General features: G+C 46.8%; 1 protein-coding gene across 1 annotated transcript in view; it reads right to left on the bottom strand.

The window, feature by feature from the left end:
* Positions 1-23228, bottom strand: part of robo1 (roundabout, axon guidance receptor, homolog 1 (Drosophila)) — a 523895-nt gene that overhangs the window by 391424 nt on the left and 109243 nt on the right. The gene's annotated exons all lie outside the window — the stretch shown is intronic.

The following is a 23228-nucleotide window of genomic DNA, read 5'->3' as shown; positions in this document are numbered from 1 at the left end:
GAATCTAATTGAGGGGATGGGGGGGGAGTTTACAATATCTGGGAAAAGATTACATTGGAATCTAATTGAGGGGATGAGGGGAGAGTTTACGATATCTGGGAAAGGGTTACATTGGAATCTAATTGAGGGGATGAGGGGGGAGTTTACGATATCTGGGAAAGGGTTACATTGGAATCTAATTGAGGGGCTGAGGGGGGAGTTTACGATATCTGGGAAAGGGTTACATTGGAATCTAATTGAGGGGATGAGGGGGGAGTTTACAATATCTGGGAAAGGGTTACATTGGAATCTAATTGAGGGGATGAGGGGGGAGTTTACGATATCTGGGAAAGGTTTACATTGGAATCTAATTGAGGGGATGAGGGGAGAGTTTACGATATCTGGAAAAGATTACATTGGAATCTAATTGAGGGGATGAGGGGGGAATTTACAATATCTGGGAAAGGGTTACATTGGAATCTAATTGAGGGCATGAGGGGGGAGTTTACGATATCTGGGAAAGGATTACATTGGAATCTAATTGAGGGGATGAGGGGAGAGTTTTCGTTACCTGAGAAAGGGTTACATTGGAATCTAATTGAGGGGATGAGGGGGGAGTTTACGATATCTGGGAAAGGATTACATTGGAATCTAATTGAGGGGATGAGGGGGGAGTTTACGATATCTGGGAAAGGTTTACATTGGAATCTAATTGAGGGTATGAGGGGGGAGTTTACGATATCTGGGAAAAGATTACATTGGAATCTAATTGAGGGGATGAGGGTGGAATTTATAATATCTGGGAAAGGTTCACATTGGAATCTAATTGAGGGGATGAGGGGAGAGTTTACGATATCCGGGAAAGGATTACATTGGAATCTAATTGAGGGCATGAGGGGAGTGTTTACGATATCTGGGAAAGGGTTACATTGGAATCTAATTGAGGGGATGAGGGGAGAGTTTACGATATCTGGGAAAGGATTACATTGGAATCTAACTGAGGGGATGAGGGGGGAATTTACAATATCTGGGAAAGGGTTACATTGGAATCTAATTGAGGGGATGAGGGGGGAGTTTACGATATCTGGGAAAGGTTTACATTGGAATCTCATTGAGGGGATGAGGGGGGAATTTACAATATCTGGGAAAGGGTTACATTGGAATCTAATTGAGGGGATGAGGGGGGAGTTTGCGATATCTGGGAAAGGATTACATTGGAATCTAATTGAGGGGATGAGGGGGGAATTTACAATATCTGGGAAAGGTTCACATTGGAATTTAATTGAGGGGATGAGGGGGGAGTTTACGATATCTGGGAAAGGGTTACATTGGAATCTAATTGAGGGGATGAGGGGAGAGTTTACGATATCTGGGAAAGGGTTACATTGGAATCTAATTGAGGGGATGAGGGGGGAGTTTACGATATCTGGGAAAGGATTACATTGGAATCTAATTGAGGGGATGAGGGGGGAATTTACAATATCTGGGAAAGTGTTACATTGGAATCTAATTGAGGGGATGAGGGGGAATTTAAGATATCTGGGAAAGGATTACATTGGAATCTAATTGAGGGGATGAGGGGAGAGTTTACGATATCTGGGAAAGAGTTACATTGGAATCTAATTGAGGAGTTCGGGAGTTTTTATTTCATTCAGGTTTAAATTTCAGGCTGGAATCTTATTTCAGGGCTGTGTACGCCTGGAAATGTGGCTTACAGGCAGAGGTCTATTCCAGGGGTTTGGGAAATTTCGATATAAAGTCGGAAGGAATTGTGGGGTGGAATCTTATTGAGGGGCTTCGGGATTTATAAAATACTCAGGAGTGAGTTATCAGGTAGTAACTCACTCCCTGGCCCACATTAGTGGCAGTGAGGTGGAGACAAGAGACAGTTGTCCTGGTCTAACCCCATCAACGCAAGGGCCAAGATAGTACACATGTACCTTTACCTTCCTCAGGAAGTCTGGCACGTCACCTGCATTCAACAAGAATCTCTACAGGTGAACCATTGGAAGTATCCTATCAGGGTGCATCACTGCGTGGGATGGGTAATAGTCTGCTCAGGAAGCCTCAGATCATCACACCACCCACCCCATCCTCATCGGCTCCACCTATCACTTCCTCTGCCTTGAGAAAGACTCAGCCCCTCCCATCAAGGAGAAGATTCATAAGTGCAAGACCATGCACCACTAGATTCAAAGACAGTTCCTTTCCCACCGTTATCGGACTCCTGAACAAACCTTACCCTCGTAAAATATGTTGTCATGGTCCCAACTGATCTCCCTCTGTGTAACTCTGCGCTCTGTTTTACGAGCTATGAATGGATTGGCAGTACATTCCAGACATCCACCACTCTGCAAATAATGTACCCCTGACATCTCCGCTAAATTTCGCACCCAATCATCAGATCATTGAATGGCGGAGCTGGCTTGATGGGCCGGATGGCCAACTCTGCTCCTATTTCTTATGTTCTGAAGTCTCATCTAAACTTTTTTTTCACTCTCCTTAAACATCTGGGTCCTCTGGTATTTTCTACAGTTGCCCAGAAAAAAGATGCTGGATGTCCACCCTATCTCTTTTTCTTTGGCTTGGCTTCGCGGACGAAGATTTATGGAGGAGGTAAAAAGTCCACGTCAGCTGCAGGCTCGTTTGTGGCTGACAAGTCCGATGCGGGACAGGCAGACACGGTTGCAGCGGTTTCAGGGGAAAATTGGTTGGTTGGGGTTGGGTGTTGGGTTTTTCCTCCTTTGCCTCTCATAATACACCTCACATCTTCCATCACTTCAAAGAGAAAAGCCCCAGCACTATAAATCTTGTCACGTTCTCCAATCCAGGCAGCCTCCTGCTAAATCTCTTCTGCACCCTCTTCATAGCTTCCACATCGTTCCTGTGTGACCAGAACTGAGCACAATTCTCCAAGTGTGGTCTAATCAGAGTTTTATGGAGCTGCAACATTACCTCATGGCTCTTCAACTCAGTCACCTGACAAACGAACGCCAGCTCACCATAACCACCCCACCAACCTGTGCTGCACCCTCAACTTGCTCTTCCGAGGTGGGACTTCCTCCTCAGGTCCCAGCGTGCATCCCACAGTCAATAAGGCGCCGTGGAGATGATCACCACTGGGAAATAAGTAAAAACAACTCCGAAATGCTGGAGGAACTCATCCGGTCTCGCAACGCCCATAGGAAGTAAAGATGAATTATTGACGTTTCAGGCCCGAGCCCTTTTTTCCAAATACTCGGATCTAAAAGGAAGGTGTCTGAATAAAGACTGGAGAGGGAAAGGGGGGAGGAATCCATACCAAAAGCTGAGCTGGGGAGGTGACTGGAAGTGAGGAGGTCAGAGATGGTAGGTGATACAGACAGTGATTGGATGAGTTTTGGTGGGGTCCTGTTGGAGTAAGAGGAGGTGCCTGAGTTGTCGTCTGGCTTCGGGCAGATGGAAGTCAGTGAGCCGGACCATAACAGCATCATCCTTGCCTGCGGGTTTGATGGTGAGTTTGGGGTCGGTGAGGAGAGAGTGGATATGTTGAAGTGAACAAGGGGACGAGTTTATCGACTTCATCTACTTTGCTGCCAACTTCCACCCCGACCTCAAATTCACTTGCTCCATCTCTAGCAACTCTTTCCCTTTCCTCGAACTCTCTGTCTCCATCTCGAGAGACAAACTTTCGACAGATATCTTCTATAAACCCACCAACTCCCACGGCTACCTCCACTACACCTCTTCCCACCCTGTGCCCTGTAAGGATTCCATTCCATTCTCTCATCCTCCGTCTCTGTCGCATCTGCACCCAGGACGAGCCTACCATGCCAAATCATCAGATGTCCTCCCTCATCAAACAACATGGCTTTCCCTCTTCCACCATCAACTTAATCCTCATTCCTGTATCCTCCACTAGCTGCAGACCTGGTCTGGCCCCATCCACCCCACGCACAACAAGGACAAGATTCTTGTCCTCACCTACCAACCCACCAGCCTTTATGTCTGACACATTCTCCGCCACCCACTACGTGATCCCACCACGAGACACATCTTCCTTTCTCATCCCCTCTTTGCCTTCTCCACTCATCCACTCCTCCCTCCCCACCCATCATTTCCTTGGCATTTACCCCTCCTCCCTCACCACATCTCTGGGCCACAGACACTCCTTCCAAGTGAAGCAATATTTTATTTGTGAACCTGCGGGGGCATCTGGTGCTCCCGTTGTGGTCTCCTCTACAACAGAGAGTCTGGACACAGACTGGTAGATCGCTTCGTTGAGCATCTTGAATCTATCCGCCACAATAGTTTGGATCTCCCATTTCAATTCCTCATCCTGTTCCCTTGCCGACATGTCTGTCCATGCTTTCATGCACTGCCAGACTGAGACCACACCCAAACTGGAGGAACACCTCATCTTCTGACTGGGCACCCTCCAACTCAGCTTCCATTAAAACACCCTTCCCCATCTCCATCACCCTTTCTTCTATTTATTTCCTTTTCCCTCTATCTCCTTTCACAATGTCAAAATCAGTTCTCATAATGAAACATGGAAGTCTACAGACGCTGTGATTGTAGTGAAAAAACACGGAGATGCCGCGAGGAACCCAGCGGTCTTGCTTCGTCCACAAGAGACAAAGATACTTTGCCGATGTTTCAGGCCTGAGCCCTTCTTCAAGGAATAAACAGAATGAGCAAAAATTAACATCTCATCATATTTAATGAACACCTTTTGTTTGTTGGTCTGGACTCCCTCTCCCTCCCATTTAACCCCTTTCTCACCCAGGCTTTTTTCAGATGCCTGCCTGTGTTTTGCTCACACCTTGAAGAAGGGGCACAAGCCCAAAATGCCGGTTATATATCCTTACCTCCTATAGACGCTGCGAGACCTATTGAGTTCACCCTATGGGCAGCTGGCTCATTGGTCTAGGGGTATGATTCTCACTTCGGGTGCGAGAGATCCCGGGTACAAATCCCGGACGAGCCCAGTTTTGGGCGGCACGGTTAGGGTTTGATGGTAGTGGTTAGTGGAACACTTGGACCAGGATTCAAATCCCGTGCTGTCAGTAAGGAGTTGGCACAGGCTCATGGGCCAAAAGAGCTTGTTATCATACCATGTCCAAATTTTTCAAAAAGTTAAATTTAAAATTTACTGTGTTTTAACTACAATCACAGTGTCGGCAGACTTCCGTGTTTCACACCACTGTGGAATAACTCTAGGCACCAGCACTCCTCACCAAAGATGCTTTGCCATCATCTAGACTAGAGTCACTGAGGTACACACCTTTACACTTGCTTTAGGATCGTGCAGCCAATCTGCACCTGAGCTGTGATAACACATCACACCAGAGTCAAGTCTGGACCATTGCTGCAGTTACAAGAGTCGAGCAGCAGAGGGCAGAGAGAGGCAGCAAATCCCCTCAATCCCCTGTCCCACCAACTCTGCCTTCAACACATTTCAAAGGGATTGATCAGAGGGAGGGTCTCACTGTGGGGACGGTGATGATGAGGGAGGGGTAGTACTGGGTGAGGGTTTTAGTAAGGGAATGTCAGAAATAAGGGACGGTCTCACTGTGGGACGGGCAGTAGTGGGCAGTCAAGGGAGTGGGGTGAGCCCTTTTTTTGGGGCCTGTGCGGTATTGGAGCGGGAGCACGTGGTGTCTGAGGGGAGGGGGGCAGTGTTCCTGGAACGGTGGATTCCCCCAGGGGATCGGGTGCGTGATCAATGATGAAAACCGCGCTTTAATTTTACTGAGTCATCGAGAGGCGGTGGTAATTATTGCTTTGCACAGTTTTTTTTTGCCACATGTTAATGGTGGTTTTTAGTTGTTGCTCAGTGTGTGATTTTTGCCTTGTTATGTTGTAGTTTTAAATAAAGTTCATATGTCAAAAAAAAGGCAATCCTGAGCAGCGGGCAGTCGAGGGTTCAGCTCCGGCTGACCGCTTGCCACTTTCCTGTGTGCCTGTGTGTCCCTGGAGAAGGAGCAGTCATCGGAGAGTCTCCGTGAATGGTTTGACGGTATCGACGGAGATAATCATGTGCCAATTTGTAACTTGCGTTTAGTGTGAGTAGCCTGAATTTTAGACTAATGCTTTTGGATAAAAATAATAAAGGGGTGGGATCGATTTAATGCCAAAAATGCAAAAAGAATTGGGCAGTGATGAGGCAGTTCCCAGAAACTGGTCAGCACTGATGAAATTACCAAGAAACACAAACAACTGCAGATACTGAAACCTCAAGCAGATGAATAACACCAGTTGGGAGATATGGTCAGTCAACGTTTTGGGTCAAGACCCTATATAAAGGCTCAATAATGGGTCCCGACACCAAATGTTGCCCCACATATAAACTTTACTCCTCTCGCCTTACATGCATGTCCTCCAATATTTGAAATTTCCACTCTGGGGGGAGAAAAGATTCTGACTGACTACCCTGATAAACTTTTATAAACTTCAGGACAGGAACACAGCACCTGTTTTACAAATGGAAGCAGCAGAGGGCAGCAGAGGCTCACTTGGCGATCTGCCCGTGTCCTGTGCATTGGATCAATCGTCCATTCCATTCCCCTCTGAGCCTCTGCTAATGGCATTGCTGGGATCTTGCCATTCTTGATGGGGACCAGCCGAGCCAGGTGTCATACTGATGTAGCATTGCACGCTTGTGCCATATCTCCCAGGAGATAAACATCCCTGTTATGGATGATACAAATTAGAAGATTTCTCTCTCTCTCTCATTTCCTTTCTCTTTTCCTTTTTCACTCCTCTCCCTATCTCTCTTTTTCATTCACTCCATTTGCTCTCTTTTTCCTGTTTCATTCCCCTCCTCTCTCACCTTCTCCTTCCTTCGCCTTTCTCCCTTTCTCTCCCCCACCTTTCACTCTCCCCAATCACTGCTCCTTCTTTCCCTCTCTCTCTCTCCATCTCACAGTCTCCCACTTTCTTCTTTACCCCCCTCTCTCTCTCTCCCTCCCCTTTCTCTCTCCCCCTCCCTTCTGTTCTCCCACCCTCCTCTCTCCCTTTCCCCCTTTCTCCTCTTTCTTGCTCTTCCCTCTCTCCCTCTGTCTCTCACCCTCCCTCACCCCACTCTCTCACCCCCTCCCCTTCCCTCATTTCTCTCTTCCTCTCCCCCTCCACTCTCTTTCTCCTCCCCTCTCACCCTTCCCTCTCCTCCCTCCTCCCTTTCTGCCTGCTCTTTCTCTCTCCCCCTCTAATCCCTTCTTCCCACTCTCTCTTCCATGTCCCTCCCTTCTCCTCCCCTCATTTCTCTCCCCCTCTATTTTTCTTCCGCTTCTCTCTCCCTTCCCTCGCATCATCTCTTCCCCTTCTCCCCCCTCTCCCTCCCCTCCCTCTCTCTTTCTCCCCCTCTCTCTCTCCCCTATCTATGTCTAACTCTCTCTTTCCCCCCCACTCCTCTCTCTCTCTCTCTCTTCACTGCCCACCTCCCCACCCCTCCCCCACCAACCTCACACTGTGGGAGACCAGAACAGAAAGAGGAAGGGGCAGAGAGTGAGGCACACTTTTCCTTGAGGGAAACTCCACCAGAAGCCAGGGTGCTTTCCAGTGCTGAGATCGCATTCACCCCCTCCAGTTACTGTTATTCTACAGATGAGCCAGACTTTACGCCTGGGTCAGGAGGGGACATGCAGGTGAGGAGAATAAAGCTCAGTTCAGTTCGGGTCACCATCCCTTTGTCTGTCAGTACAGAACCAGATCCCAAGTCCTATGAGCCAACATTAGCAAAGCTGAGACTTTTCTCTTCAGAGCATAGAAGGATGAGAGGAGACTTGATAGGGGTCGACAAGATTACGAGAGACATAGATAGGGTGGAGAATCAGCACCTGTTTCCCAGGGCAGGAATAGCAAACACCAGAGAATATCAATACAAAGGGAAGGGAGGGAAGTTTAGGGGATTTTTTTTGACGCAGAGAGTTGTGGGGGCCTGGAATGCCTTGCCAGAGGTGGTGGTGGAGGCTGGAACATTAGGGACATTTAGGGTCTCTTAGACAGGCACATGGATGTAAGAAAAATAGAGGGTTATGGGGTAGGGAGAGTTTAGTTTTTTTTAAAAGGAATATATGTGTCAGCACAAGAGGGCCTGTACTGTGCCGTAGAGATCTATGCTCTATCCTGGGAGAGTGGGGTGGGGGGGGGGGGTTCTGTGATCTGGATTAAATCACTGATGGGGAGGGTGTAACGTGAGGCAGAGATTCCAAGGTCCTGCATGGTTAAGGCCTTTCTAGCTCATGAACCCATGCCATGCAAATACTCTCCAGCAATTGGCCTGCAACTCCCGTACGTTTTAAGGGTGGGAGGAAAACAGAGCACCCACAGGAAACCCACACAGGCACAGGGAGAGCGTACAAACTCCTTATAGACAGTGCTGGATTCAAACCCGGGTCGTTGGCTCTGTAATGACATGCCACTGACTGTAGTAGAAGAGGGAAGGCTAATTATTTAAGGTTCAATCGCTCCTGGGAGAGTATCTTGGTTTCGCTCCCTAATCTCTCCCCTACAACCTTCTGCAGTCTCTTCCCTCTTGGTCGGCCCTGGATTTACCCCTCCCCTCTACCCCAACTGCAGGTTATGTCCTCAGCTCCCGGATTCTTGACTTCCCTTTGTAAACCTCCGCCTCACTCTCTGTTACCTCAGGTAAAACACTCCTGGAAACTACCCCCCTCTCCCCGATCCCCACCTGGTTCAATGATGCAGGTAGCAGAGGTGTTCTCGTCCAATGGCAGTGGCATGGGTTCGATCCCTGCATCTGGTGCTGCCTGTGTGGAGTTTGCACGCTCTCCCTGTGACTGTGTGGCTTTCCACTGAGTGCTCTGGTTTCCTCCCACATTACAAAAGGCTCAGAGATGACGCCCTCTGAGAGAGGGAGAGGGGAGAGAGAAGAATGGAGGGGGGTGAGAGAGAGACTAACAGAGAGGAGGGGAGAGAGAGGGAAAGAGAGATAGAGGGAGAGAGGGGAGTGGAGAGAAAGGGAGAGAGTGGAGGGGAGAAAGAGACTGAAAGACAGAGAGAAGAGTGGAGAAAGAGGGAAAGCGATAGAGAGGGAGAGAGAGGAAGAAAGAGGAAGAGTGATGGAAAGAGAGAGATAGAGGGAGAGAGAGTGATAGAGGGAGGGAGAGTGAGAAAAAGGGGAGGGAGAAAGAGAATGAGAGGGAGAGAGAGTAATAGGGGAGTTGGAAGGGTGCCTGGATATAAAGTGTGTGGAAATGTGACTGCTGACAGCCAGGTTTGTCCTAATGGGCTGAATGGCCTTGCTACGTCAGTGCTGACTGAGTGGTGGGAGCAGGACAAAGAGATGACAGGCAGGAGACTATTACCTTAATGATGGCAATGAGAAAATAGTAATTTTTCTTCCTGTGACTGGCAGTTTGACAGCTCTCCCACTGAGGCTCCAGATCAGCCTGACTTATTGTTCCCCCCATCATTCCTTGGCTTCGATTTCAAACGGCGTCACCAGGGATGCAGGAGATACCAATTAATTAACTGCCTTAATTATCAAAGTTCCCGCATCATGGATTGTAACAAATTCTTCAGAAATATGGCACCTATCAAACCCTGCCATATGCCTTACTGTTAGGCCCCAATCTACGATCAGGCCTTACTTTACCAGTTCCCAAGGCAACCAAAGTAAAGTTCATCCCTTACATTCTAACAAGCCAGTTTGCTTTCATTAATTTTTGTTCCTTATTTAATTTGCACCTGAATGCTCACAGCACACACACAGGCAATTTATGTAAAGACCTGCCTTGTAGGCACATGTAGTCTGAAGAGTGAAAGTGTAACCTCTCTAATTACAGACAGTTACTTCTCTCTGTCACTCACCCACATTCACTCCTGGCACGGGAGTGACAAGACTGCAGCTTTCACTCTCTCACTTCCTCTATCCCACTCTTTCTCTCTTCATCTCCCTCTCTCCTCCCCCTCCAATCTCTTCTCTGCCTCTTTCTCACTGCCTCCATCTACCTCTTTCTCTTTCCTTCTCTCACATTCTTTCCTCTCCCTCCCTATCTCACCTTTTAATTTAAAAAAATTTAGACGTACAGCATATTAGCAGGCCCTTAATGAACTTGTGTCACCCAAATACCCCAATTAACCTGCATCGCTGTACATTTAGGAGGGTGGGAGGGAACCAGGATGTTGCCAGGATTGGAAAACAAGTCTTACGAGGCAAGGTTAGCAGAGCTGGAGCTTTTCTCTTTAAAGTGTAGAAGGACGGGAGGAGACGTAAGAGAGGGCTGCAAAATTATGAGAGGCAGAGATAGGGTGGACAGCCAGCGCCTGTTTCCCAGGGTGGGAATAGCAAACACCAGCAGACATGTGTACAAAGTGAAGAAAGTTTAGCGGAGACATCAGGGGTACATTTTTTACACAGAGAGTTGTGGGGCATTTAAAAGACTCCTGGACAGGCAGACGGATGGAAGAAAAATAGAGAGTTATGGGCTAGGAAGGGTTTTGGATTTTCTTACGGAATATGTGGGCCAGAACAACGTCGAGGGCCGAAGGGCCTGTTCTGTGCTGTAGTGCTCTCTGTCCTAAACCGGAGCAGCTGGAGGAAACTCACTCAGACATGGGGAGAAGGTACACACTTTTTACAGACGAAGCCGGGTTCGACCTGTGTTGCTGGCGCTGTAATGGTGTTGTGCTAACCGTGCTGTCTCTCCCTCTTTCTCACAGTCTCTCTCTCTCTCTCATCTCGTTTCCATTCCCCTCCATCTGCTTATTTTTCTCTTTCCCCCCCTCCATTCTCTCCCTCTCCTCCGCTCTCTCACTGCCTCTCTTTACCTCTCATTCTGACTCTCCCCTGCCTCACTCTCCATTCAATTTTCCCACTCCATCTATCTCCTCCCTGTTCCCTCTCTCACTTTCTCTCTCCATCCCTCTCTTTATCTTCCTTCCCCCCCTTTCTCTTTCCCCCATCTTGTTGTCTGCCCCCTCCTTGCTCAGCCCCTCTTTGCTGGATTATCAGACTCTTATAGGACTGTTCCAGAAATGCCCTTCATCTCAGCAGGCAACGCATGAAGCCAGACCAGGTGTCAATTGGCTGATTGACCAAGAAGATGAGCTCACAGACCTGCAACTAAATCCCCTCAACCCAACATACACATTCGTGTCACACTCAGACACACACATGTGCAGACAGCTTCACAGACCTGCCCTTGCACATGCATGCATACACACACACATGCTTATAATGAATTTTTTTCTGCTAAAAATCAGGAATCTTGCAGAGAGACCATAGACTGTGTTCAGAACAGTTACATGAAACTGCGGCATCAGGAACTATGTGGGAAGTGTTCTGTGTAAAGGGAGATGGTACTGTATACAGTGTCATGGCATTTTATACAGGGAGACGCACTGTGGACCTAGAGTCATACAGTCTACAGGGAGACATTCTATGTACAGGGAGACATGCTGTTTACTGGGAGATGCACTGTATACTGGAAGATGTGCCGTGAATAGGGAGACGTATTATGTACAGGGAGGTGTGGTGTGTACCAGGAGACATACTGTTAACCAGGAGACACACTGTGTACCAGGATTTGTGGTATGTACAGCGAGACGTACTGTGTACCGGGAGTTGTGGTATGTATAGGAAGACGTGGTGTGTACAGGGAGGTCTGGTGTGTACAGGGAGATGTACTGTATACTGGGAGTTGTGTTGTGTACACAGAGACATAGAGTGTACCGGGGAATGTGGTGTGAGAGAAAATTGGATTGATTAATGACTACATGGAGGGGTATGCATGTGCTGACTGGCCGTTTGGAAGTGAGGTGCATCTCCAGCTAGGAGGGAGTGGGCCAGACAGGAAGACGGCGACAGAGTGAAGAGAGAAATGCATCTTCCCGTGACTTGTGTCAATTTGAAAGGCCACAGATGCCTAAGGTTTATCCTTTCTCTCTGATGGATATATTTCACTTGCCTCCCAAATGATTCCTCTCCAGTCTGCCACTCCACATCAATCACATTCACCACTGAGTAAAGACCAACAGCAACGGCAGTTGCATAAGTTGGAATTTATATAGCACCTACAGCAGCCTCCGAAAGCATCTGACTTATTTCACATTGGGCTCCCATTTTCTCACTCCACCACCCATGCACAGTCTGTACCGTCGACAGCAGCCATTCTCAACGGAGGCCCGAGAACGTGAAAGTAAAAGCCTTGTTTTCGTTTCGTAACAATTTTTTTTAGAGTAAAACACAAAATCTGCAGACGCAGTGGATGAAGTTGAAACCTAGAGATGAGGGGGTTGGCCTATGAGGAGAGATGGAGTCGTCTGGGACGCCATTCGCTGGAGTTCAGAAGGGTAAGAGGGGATCTTATAGAAACGTACAAAATTATAGGGGTAGGTACGTTGTTTCCATTGGTGGGGACTCAAACCAGTAGTAGATTTAGGAGGAACTGCTTTTCCCAGAAGTTGGTGAATCTGAGGAATTCACTTCCCATTGAAACGGTGAAGGCGAACTCAGTAAATATATTTAAGTCTTGGTTGGACAGATTTCTACATAATAGGGGAATTAAGCAGTATGGGAAAAAGGTGGGGATGAGCCGATTATCAGATCAGCCGCGGTCACATTGAATGGCAGACCAGGCCCGACGGGCCAAATGGCCGACTCCTGCTCTTATTTCTTATATTCTTGTGCAGTCAATAGGAGAGAAGTACGGAAGAAACTGAAATGTGCCTGCTTTGCAGGGAATTGGGGCCCGTAGGATGAGAATGGCGGAATGGACTGAAGCAACCCCCAACCCCACCCTGTGAGTCCTTCGACAACACCTTTCAAACCCGCCACCTCCACCAGCTAGAAGGTCAAGATGGCAAAAAAACTGTGGACACTACCCCCTTGAATTTGCTCCAAGTCACACACCATCCTGACATGGAGATATGTGAATGAATGGTTTATCATCACATACTTGAGTGTAATGGTGTGCACAATGCGTGGTGGCACAGTTGGTGCAGCGGTTAACTGCTCCAGCACTAGTAACCAGGGTAGAAATCCTGTGCTGTCTGTAAGGAATTTGTATGTTCTCCCCATATCTGCGTGGGCTTTCCCTCCCACTGTTCAAAACCTAACGGAAGGGGGATGGGGGTGTTGTAGGTCAATTGGGTGTAATTGGTCAGCACGGTCTCAGGGACCAGAAAGGCATGATCCAGCACTGTATGCCTAATTTTTTTTTTTAAAGTACATTTGCAGTGGAAGTCATTGAGTCAGGCAGTGCGGAACAGGCCCTTCGGCCCAACTAGTCAATGCTAAGTTTGAATTCTGAGTTAGTCCCATTTGCCTCCACCCTCCCTGCAAATAATTTGTTTTCCTTTCTCAAGTCTAATGGCCCTGTTATCAGTGATCTGTAGATAAATAGATGAAAAAGCAGGTGGGTTGTGGATGACTCGAAGATTGGTTGAACTGTGGGCACTGTGGAAGGTTATCAAAGAATACAACAGGATATGGATCGGTTACACATAGGGGCAGAGAAATGGCAGATGGAATTTAATCTGGGCAAGTGTGAGGTGTTGCATGTTGGAAGGTCAAATGTAAGGGGGATGTACACAGTTAATATCAAGACCATTAATATCGTTGATATGTAGGGGTATCTGCAGATCCAGGTCCATAGTTCCCTGAAAATGGCCGGACAAGTAGATAGGGTGGTAAAGGCATAAAACACAGAAGTCTGCAGACACCATGGTTGAAGTAAAAACACAATGCTGGAGAAATTTAGCTGGTCAAACAGTGTTTTTTATGATCAGGGCTTGGCTTCGTGAACAAAGATTTAGGAAGGATCATGGGCATGTCCTTCGAACCTGCACAATGGATTTTTTAGGTGGAGTGCAGTGTGCGCAGTACTGGCCCCACCCTTTATGCCCGGGGTTTATCCGCCACAGTCCAGCACGCTGGGACAGTGATAGTCAGATCCTTGGGTCGTCAGAGTGTCCTTCTCCTAGATGGATGGCCTGATGAGACTAATGGGCCCCGTCTGCCGGGGTTTGGAATCAGAGTTGTCCTTCCCTTAGGCTGGCTGCCAACCAAGGCTAACGAGCCCAGCCTACTCATACTGCCAGAAACTTGGTCGCGCCATGATGTAGCAAACTCCGTGAAAACAGGGGACCCCATGAGAAGTTGTTGCTACGGACGTAGAAATGTAGGAGGGGCCATTTGCAGTGACCTCCTGGCGGGTGAGCCCAACAATGGGCAGGCAGCGATCCCTACACCAAGAAAAGAGAGGCGCTGTATTAAGGGTGCACTTTCCCTGGATGAGTGGGACATCAGGCCTAGACCTCACCAGGATAAAGATACAGAGCCAACATTTTAGGCTTGAGCCCTTCATCAAGATTTGGTAAAGGGTGCACATCGTGCACCAGCCTTCATTGGATAGGGCTTTGAGTATAAACGTAAGGAGGTCATGTTGTAGTTGTATAAAACTTGGAATCAGAAATTATTGTCACAAACATGTCGTGAAATGTGTTGTTTTGCAGCATCTCTGCAAGGCAAATATTGCTCTGAGTTATATTTAAAAAGAAATAGATGAGGGCAAAAGAAGAGAAAGTGAGGTAGTGTCTGTGATTGATTGTCCTTTAAGAAATGTGATGGTGAAGGGGTAAAAACTGTTGGAACACACACGGAATATGTTGTGCAGTTCTGGCTGCCCCATTACAAGAAGGATGTGGGGGCTTTGCAAATCGTACAGAAGAGATATATCAGGATGCTCCCTGCATTGGGGCGTATGGGTTAAGGGGAGGGATATGCAATCCAATGATCGTGGGGGGACCCAGAGGTGGTAATCAAATTTATGTTCTTAGGAGTCACTGACTTGGAGGATCTTTCCTGAACCCAACACACCAATGATATCGCGAGGAAAGCACGTCAGCGCCTCTCCTTCCTCCAGAGTTTGCGGAGGCTTGGTATGACTCCGGAAACCCTGGAGAACCTCTACAGAGGTGTAGTAGAATAAGTACTGACCGGCTGCATCACGGTCTGGTGGGGTGGGGGTGGGGGGGGCTCACCCATCTGAGCGGAGAGCCCGGCGAAAGGTAATGGACATGGCCCAGGACAACACGGATAAAACCCTCCCCACTATCGAGAACATCCACAGGGGACGCTGCCGTCGGAGAGCAGCAGTAATCATCAGCGATGCACCCACCCAGCACACGCTCTTTTCTCGCTGCTGCCACAAGACTCGCACCATCAGGTTCGGAAACAGCTGCTCCCCCTCCACCATCAGACCCCTCAACAATAAACTCAATCAGGGACTCATTCAAGGACTCTTAGTTGTGCACATTGATTTTTTTTTCCTCTCTGTGTGTTTACATTTCTTTATTTGTTTACATGCATTACATGCTCTACCAATAAGTGGTAATTCTGCCTCGCCGGAAGGAAAAAGAATCAGGGTTGTAAGCGAAGTCATGTATGTACTCTGACAATAAATCTGAATTTAAAAAAGTTTGCACAAACATGGGTTGTTTTCTCTGAAACATGGGAGGCTGAGGAGGTATCTGAGAAGTTCTTATATTGGAGGAGATTCATTTAAAGTGAGGGTGAGGAGATGTAAGGGAGATTTTTTTTTACACACAATGGTTGCCTAGAACGAACTGCCAAGGGGTAGTGGTGGGATCACTGGGTCCCCCACCCACCCCCCATCGACGTGATCTGCCGGGATCATTGTCTGAAGAGGGCATGCAAAATCGTTGAGGACCCCCTTCCACCCTGCACAGAGCATCTTCCAGCTACTCCCATCTGGTGAGAGGTACTGAAATATCAGAACCAACACCACCAGGCTGAGAAACAGCTTCGTTCCACAGCCAGTGGGAATGCTAAATGACCAAATGTACTTCTCATACTAACCCTCCGAGACTCTACTGTCTAATATTTACTTATTTCATTTCTGTATGTATGTACTGCATATGTATCATTTTTCTGTATGTGTGTTTTTATCTGTATGTGTGTCTCCATGTTTTTGCACTGAGGACTGGAGAACACTGTTTCATCAGGTTGTACTTGTGCAATAAGAGGATAATAAACTTGAACTTGAGATACAATAGTAGTGTTTAAGAGACAGGGATGGATGGATATGGATGGAGATCATGTGCAGGCAACTGAGATTTGGTTTACTTTGACATCATGTACAGCCCAGACACATGGCCAAAGGGCCTTTTGCCCTGTTGTACTGCTCTATGTTCTAATTGACCTGAAGTGTTACTTTATTTCTCTCACCACAGATGTTGAATGACTTCCTGAGTGTTTTTGCTTCAATCTATTTGATGAACAAAAAGTCTATCGCCCTGAGATTTAAAATTATTTGACCAACTATGAAAGTTCCTTGCAGCAATTTGGAAAAGAACAGCTCTATTTCTCTTCAAGGAAGAGACATTTCTTTCTCTCCCCCTCTCTCTCTCCCCCTCTCTCTACTCATCAGTTGTCCTCAATATATTTAGTTACACTATTACAGCGCCAGTGACCTGTTTTCAAATCCACTGCTGTCTGTAAGGAGTTTGTAAGTTCTCCCCATGTCTGTGTGGGTTTACTCGCGGGCTCCGGTTTCCTCCCACCCATCAAAATTATACCGGGTTGTAGGTTGTTTGGGGTATTTGGGTGGCATGGGTTCTTGGTCTGGAAGGGCCTGTTGTCATGCTATACGTCTAAAATAAATTAAATAAAATGGGAGGCAGATGTTGGGGTGAAAGGCTATACATACACGTTTTGGATTGCAGGAGAACTTGGTAGCAGTTCGTGGCGAGTGGGGTCCAGAGCTGTGGTAGTGAAAGAGCAGGGGTCCATTTCTGTGGCATCTATGGATGAGGGCGGTCCATAGAATTTGGCGAGAGAAGCAAACAGAGCAACCATCAATGCAGAGCAAGAACGTGAGATTGGGGGGGAAACTTAAACTTGTTATGGGCTATATGCAGGCAGGTGGGACTTGTGTGGGTGGGATATTTTGGTCAGCATGGGTAAGTTGGGCCACTGTGTGACTATGACTCCATGATTTTGGAAGGTCAAACCAAGAAAGGACAGATACGGTGAATGGTTGGGTACTGACGAGTGCGGTAGAACAGAGGGATCTGGGAATACAGATACATAATTCCCTGAAAGTGGCATCACAGGTGGATACGGTTGTAAAGAGAGCTCTTGGTATAGTGACTTTCATAAATCAAAGTACAGGTACACAATCCTTTTTCTGGAATCCTTGGGGGACAGTGTGTTCCAAATTTTGGATTTTTATGGATTTCGGAAAGCCAGATTTAAACCCACCCAAATTGCGCTGGCTTATCCACCCCCACCTCCTTCCAGTCGTGCTGCCGTCTCCCCTCCCCGCCCGCCTGACTTGCGCTGCCCTCCCCGACTGCTCAACTCACGCTGCTGGTCTCCCCTCTTGACCACCTGACTTGAGCTGCCGGTCTCCCCCGCCTCGCCAGCCCGACTCGCACTAACGGTCCCCCCCCTCGCCTGTATTGAGCATATGAGTTGGGATGTTATTGTAAAATTGTACAAGACATTGGTGGGACTGAATTTGGAGTATTGTGTGCAATTTTGTTCATCGAACTACAGGAAAGATATCAATAAAATTGAAAGAGTGCAGGGAAGATTTATTAGGATGTTGTCTGGACTTCTGGAACCGAGTTACAGGCAAAGGTTAAACAGGTTAGGCCTTTATTCCCCGGAGCGTAGAAGAATGAGGGGAGATTTGATAGAGGTATTTAAAATTATGAGGGGGGTAGACAGAGTAAATGTAGGAAGGAAGGTTTTTTTCCACTGAGAGTGAGATACAAACCAAAGGACATGGGTTAAAGCTGAAAGGAGAAAAGTTTAGGGGGAACATTAGAGGGAATTTCTTCACACAATGAGCTGCCAGCTGAAGTGGTGAATGATTCAGATTTTGGATTTATTGTCAGAGTACATACATGATATAGCATACAATCCTCATATTCTTTTTCTGTGAACGAGGCAGAATTACCATTTATTGATAGTGAAAAAAATACTGTTTACAGTGTAGACATGCAAACAAATAAAGAACTGTAAACAGATAATGAATATTATCTATACATAAAACGAATTTAAGGAATGCAGTGTGGTTGCAAGGAGATGCAGCAAACAAACCACACTGGCAGCCATGAGTGAGCTAGACCAACCATTTTTAATCGAACTCCTGCACGCGCGTATACGTCTCCCAGTTCCCGACGATGCTTGTGATTCCCAGGACAAAAATGACATCAGCCCTGAGGGTGGAACTGCGCCCGGTACATCGGGGCTCTCTGCCCTCCCCCTCCCACGAGTCCTCAGCTCCATAACCTAGTTCACTTTCACTGTGGCTCAGCCCACCACAGCAGTTCAATTTTAACATTTAAGATTTTGGATTGGGATGGGAGAGGTATGGACTGCGTGCAGATCAGTTGGACGGGGCTGAATAATAGTTCAGCACAAACTAGAAGGGCCAAAGGGCCTGTTTCTGAGCTATAATGTTCTATGGTTCTATAATGAGTTTATTGTCATATCCATTGTACAACGCACATTGCACTGAAATTCATACTTGCTGCAGTGAAACGGGTACCGGTACTTTATTTAAAAAAGATCAAGATTAATGTTCCTTTATTGTCATGTAATAGTACCGAACATGTAATATTACACAAAATTGTCTTCTATCACCATTAGTATTGCCCGCTGAGAGAGAAAGAGAAGCAAAAGAGAGTCCCTTCAGAGTCATTGAGTGTCTGTGGATTTTCCCCCAGCAAATGACTACAATAGCTTACTTATTTTTAACTAAGATAGACAATGCATATTCACTGTTATTCTAATGCAGGACTTAGCAACATTACAGCCTGTGCTTTTTGAAGTGTCTGAACAGACCCCGATTCGTGTTACGGGGTGAGGCTCAAGAGCCTGATAGCTGTTCGAAAAAAAATAGTTCTAGCTTGCGGAACGACCGAATGAACTGCTCATACTAACCCTCTGTGACTCCACTATTTATAAACAACATTTATTTATTTTTATGTAAGGATGTTTGCTCTGCATACGCATTGTTTGTCTGCACGTATGTCAGGTGGGGTTGTGTGTCTGCGTGTTTTTGCACTGAGGACCGGAGAACGCTGTTTCATCAGGTTGTAGTTGTACAACTGGATGATAATAAACTTGAGGAGAGATTTGGACAGTAATGACCCTTTATCTCTGGCTAAAGATGGGGGAATGGAGAAGACAGCATGGAGAGGGCCTGCTAAATGTCCTCCTTCAACACCACAACTTCTTGATTCTAAATAATCCAATTTGTTCTCAAATACTCTTTTAATATCAGCTCTCAACCTCCTGAATATTTATTATTAAAAGCTTCTCCATTAAAAAAAAGAATTCTCGACAACCTATGGAAATCTACCAGCATAATAATTGAAAATGATAAAATAAAATCGGTGTCGGTGAAACTCATTAAAATTTCAGTCCACACTCTGGAAGGTGGGAAACGGTAGCACATTATGTAATTGAGTTGAAGACGCACCTAATCTATAAAGAGGACAGTCAGGTCCAATAGCTCACATTCTACTGCATTTAAATCTCATTAAATAAATGTATGATAGGGATAAAACCTGATTAAATATTGCCCAAAGAATATTAATATTTGAAGCTGTATGGGAGGGATTATCTCCATTTATCAAGAAGGCCTTTAATCCTTCTCAAGTGGAGTAACTAAGCCAAGGCCAGCAATACAACTAAAGAAATTGTCGATTCCTAGATGGTTCACTTTACGAAGACCAGTGATAATCCATTATAAATACAGTAAAACACCTGTTATCCAGAATTCAAGCAACCGGCAAAAAAAATTGAGGAAAATGAAGAGGCAAAAAATTTGGGTTTAAAATTGGTGCGTTTTGCCGTGACTTTGCCAATCTGTGCAACAAGCCATCTCAAGGAACTGGAAAATTCACTTCTCCGGCATCTACCAATCCACGTAGGTGCCGGATACCAGGGACTTTACTGCACCAGTTAGGTTTCAGCAGGAAGCAAGTGTCCGATCATGAGCACCACACCAGCGGTGAATGGGGTGGGGGGATGGGGTGGTGGGTCAAGGCCTTGGTGACAATGTGGAGATTTTTCTCCCTTAACCCCAGAATGAGGTTCTCTGTGTGGAGAAGGCGGGCTTGCTCTCCGGAGAAGGTTACGAAGACTTGGTGGACCAGGATTGTATTCATTGGAATTTAGAGGAGATCACATAGAGATATATAAAGCTCTGGGAGTGAAAAGCAAAAGTCTGGTGATCTATCTTCTTTGGCTTGGCTTCGCGGACAAAAATTTATGGAGGGGTAAATGTCCACATCAGCTGCAGGCTCGTTTGTGGAATGCGGGACAGGCAGACACGGTTGCAGCGGTTGCTGGGGAAAATTGGTGGGTTGGGGTTGGGTGTTGGGTTTTTCCTCCTTTGTCTTTTGTCAGTGAGGTGGGCTCTGCGGTTTTCTTCAAAGGAGGTTGCTACCCGCCGAACTGTGAGGCGCCAAGATGCACGGTTTGAGGCGATATCAGCCCACTGGCGGTGGTCAATGTGGCAGGCACCAAGAGATTTCTTTAGACAGTCCTTGTACCTTTTCTTTGGTGCACGTCTGTCACGGTGGCCAGTGGAGAGCTCGTCATATAACACGATCTTGGTTATATGGCTGCTATAATAGCATTGTGTTAATTGGCCTCTGCCTCTGCCATCTCGAGTACTTCGATATTAGGGATGAAGTCGCTCCAATGAATGTTGAGGATGGAGCAGAGACAAAGCTGGTGGAAGTGTTCTAGGAGCCGTAGGTGATGCTGGTAGAGGACCCATGATTTGGAGCCGAACAGGAGTGTGGGTATGACAACGGCTCTGTATACGCTAATCTTTGTGAGGTCTTTGCCCTCAGACAGCTCCAAGAAAAGTGCAGTGTACAAAACAAAGGACTCTACATCACCTTTGTTGACCTCACCAAAGCCTTCAACACCGTGAGCAGGAAAGGGCTTTGGCAAATACTAGAGTGCCTCAGATGCCCCCCAAAGTTCCTCAACATGGTTATCCAACTGCACGAAAACCAACAAGGTCGGGTCAGATACAGCAATGAGCTCTCTGAACCCTTCTCCATTAACAATGGTGTGAAGCAAGGCTGTGTTCTCGCACCAACCCTCTTTTCAATCTCCTTCAGCATGATGCTGAACCAAGCCATGAAAGACCTCAACAATAAAGACGCTGTTTACATCCGGTACCACACGGAAGGCAGTCTCTTCAATCTGAGGCGCCTGCAAGCTCACACCAAGACACAAGAGCAACTTGTCCGTGAACTACTCTTTGCAGACAATGCCGCTTTAGTTGCCCATTCAGAGCCAGCTCTTCAGCGCTTGACATCCTGTTTTGCGGAAACTGCCAAAATGTTTGGCCTGGAAGTCAGCCTGAAGAAAACTGAGGTCCTCCATCAGCCAGCTCCCCACCATGACTACCAGCCCCCCCACATCTCCATCAGGCACACAAAACTCAAAACGGTCAACCAGTTTACCTATCTCGGCTGCACCATTTCATCGGATGCAAGGATCGACAACGAGATAGACAACAGACTCGCCAAGGCAAATAGCACCTTTGGAAGACTACACAAAAGAGTCTGGTGATCTATAATTGCAGTAAAAATACTGGAGGAACTCAGCAGGTCTCGCTACACCCATAGATAGGTAAAGATATATTGCTGACATTACGGGCCTGAGTCCTTCATCCTGGTAAGAGTGAAAAGCAGGCAGCCTCTGACAGGATGATCCAGGTTAGATGCGGCAAGAATGTTTCTGATGTTGGGGAAGTCCAGTATAAGGGCTCACAGTCTGAGAATCAGGGAGAAGTCATTGAGGTCCGAGATGAGGAGAGCTGTGGAATTCCTCCTCACAGAAAACTGTTGAAACCGGTTCATTAGATCTATTCAACTGGGAATTGAATGTGGCCCTTGTGGCTAAAGGGAACAAGGAGTATGGAGAGAAATAGGGTACTGAGGTCAAATGATCAGCCATGATTAGGTTGAAGAGTGGAGTAGGTTTGAATGGCTGAATAGCCTTTTTCTGCTCCTATATTCTATGTCCATTCAGGTACCTGAATCCAGGAATCCACTACCCATTAACAACGTGCAATACCTTCACTAGGTTATTGACGTTCAAGAAGACAATTCAGCAATTCCTCTCTGGGGTGGTTAGAAAGGTTAGTTTGCGAGTGTAAAAGGTAATGAAGAAGCCAAATAGGATGTTGACCTTCATCGCTGGAGGGACTTAATGTAAAAGCAGGGAGGTTCTGCTGCATCTGTGCAAAGTACTGATGAGGCCACACCTGGAGTAGTGTGTGTAGTTCTGGTCTCCTTACTGGAGGAAGGATCTACTGGCATTGTTCAAGGGCCCAGATGTGGATATTGGCTTTGTCAAGGATGCATTAAAAGCAGAAAGTCCCATTCTGTGGACATTCACCAGCCCAGATAAATGGCTGGGCAAACAATGCATCAATGACACATTAATATTAATAGATGACATTTAATCCCATACATCAGCTTGCAACCTAGGTCAATCCCCATGAGGTCACACACATTTAACAACAGGAACCAGTTTTATTATTGATGGGCAATTATCGACTTTTTCAACTGTAGAGCAAAATTAGTAGACTACTACAGATAATATTATATAGAAAATAGAGACCGCAGGTGGTGGAACATGGGAACAGCACACAAAGTGCCGGAGAAACACAGCAGCTCAGGCAGAATCTATGGACGTCTATTGCCTTTGCTGGATGCTGCCTGACCCACTGAGTTCCTCCAGTACCATATTTTATTTATATGTAGAGATACAGCACGGTCACAGATTCTTCTGGCCCACCAGACAGTGTCGCCCATCTTGTGACCAATTAACCCACAAACCCCTGATGGTACAGTTGCTGTCAATCCACAGGACTGTAAGAGTGGCAAAGAGGATCATTGGAGTCTCCCTCGCCCCCGCCCTCCACTGGGATCGTTGTCTGAAGGGGGCACACAAAATCATTAAGGACCCTGTCCACCCTGCACACAGCATCTTTCAGTTCCTCCTGTCGGGGAAGGATACAGGAGGATCAGAGCCAGCACCACCAGGCTGAGGAACAGCTTCTTCCCACAGCCAGCGACAACGCTGAATGACCTAAGGAGCTGCGCACGCTAATTAACCATCCAGCAGTCTCATATGTACAAAACGATATTGATTGATTTATTTATATGGATGAAATACTTATCCTGGATATGTATTATTCGTCTGTATGCATGTTTATGTCTGGTTGTTT

Source organism: Narcine bancroftii, chromosome 7 (assembly GCF_036971445.1).
Source record: "Narcine bancroftii isolate sNarBan1 chromosome 7, sNarBan1.hap1, whole genome shotgun sequence".
NCBI lineage: Eukaryota > Metazoa > Chordata > Chondrichthyes > Torpediniformes > Narcinidae > Narcine > Narcine bancroftii.
Note: the sequence above shows the minus strand (reverse complement) of the source record. Positions and strands in the feature narration are given on the sequence as shown.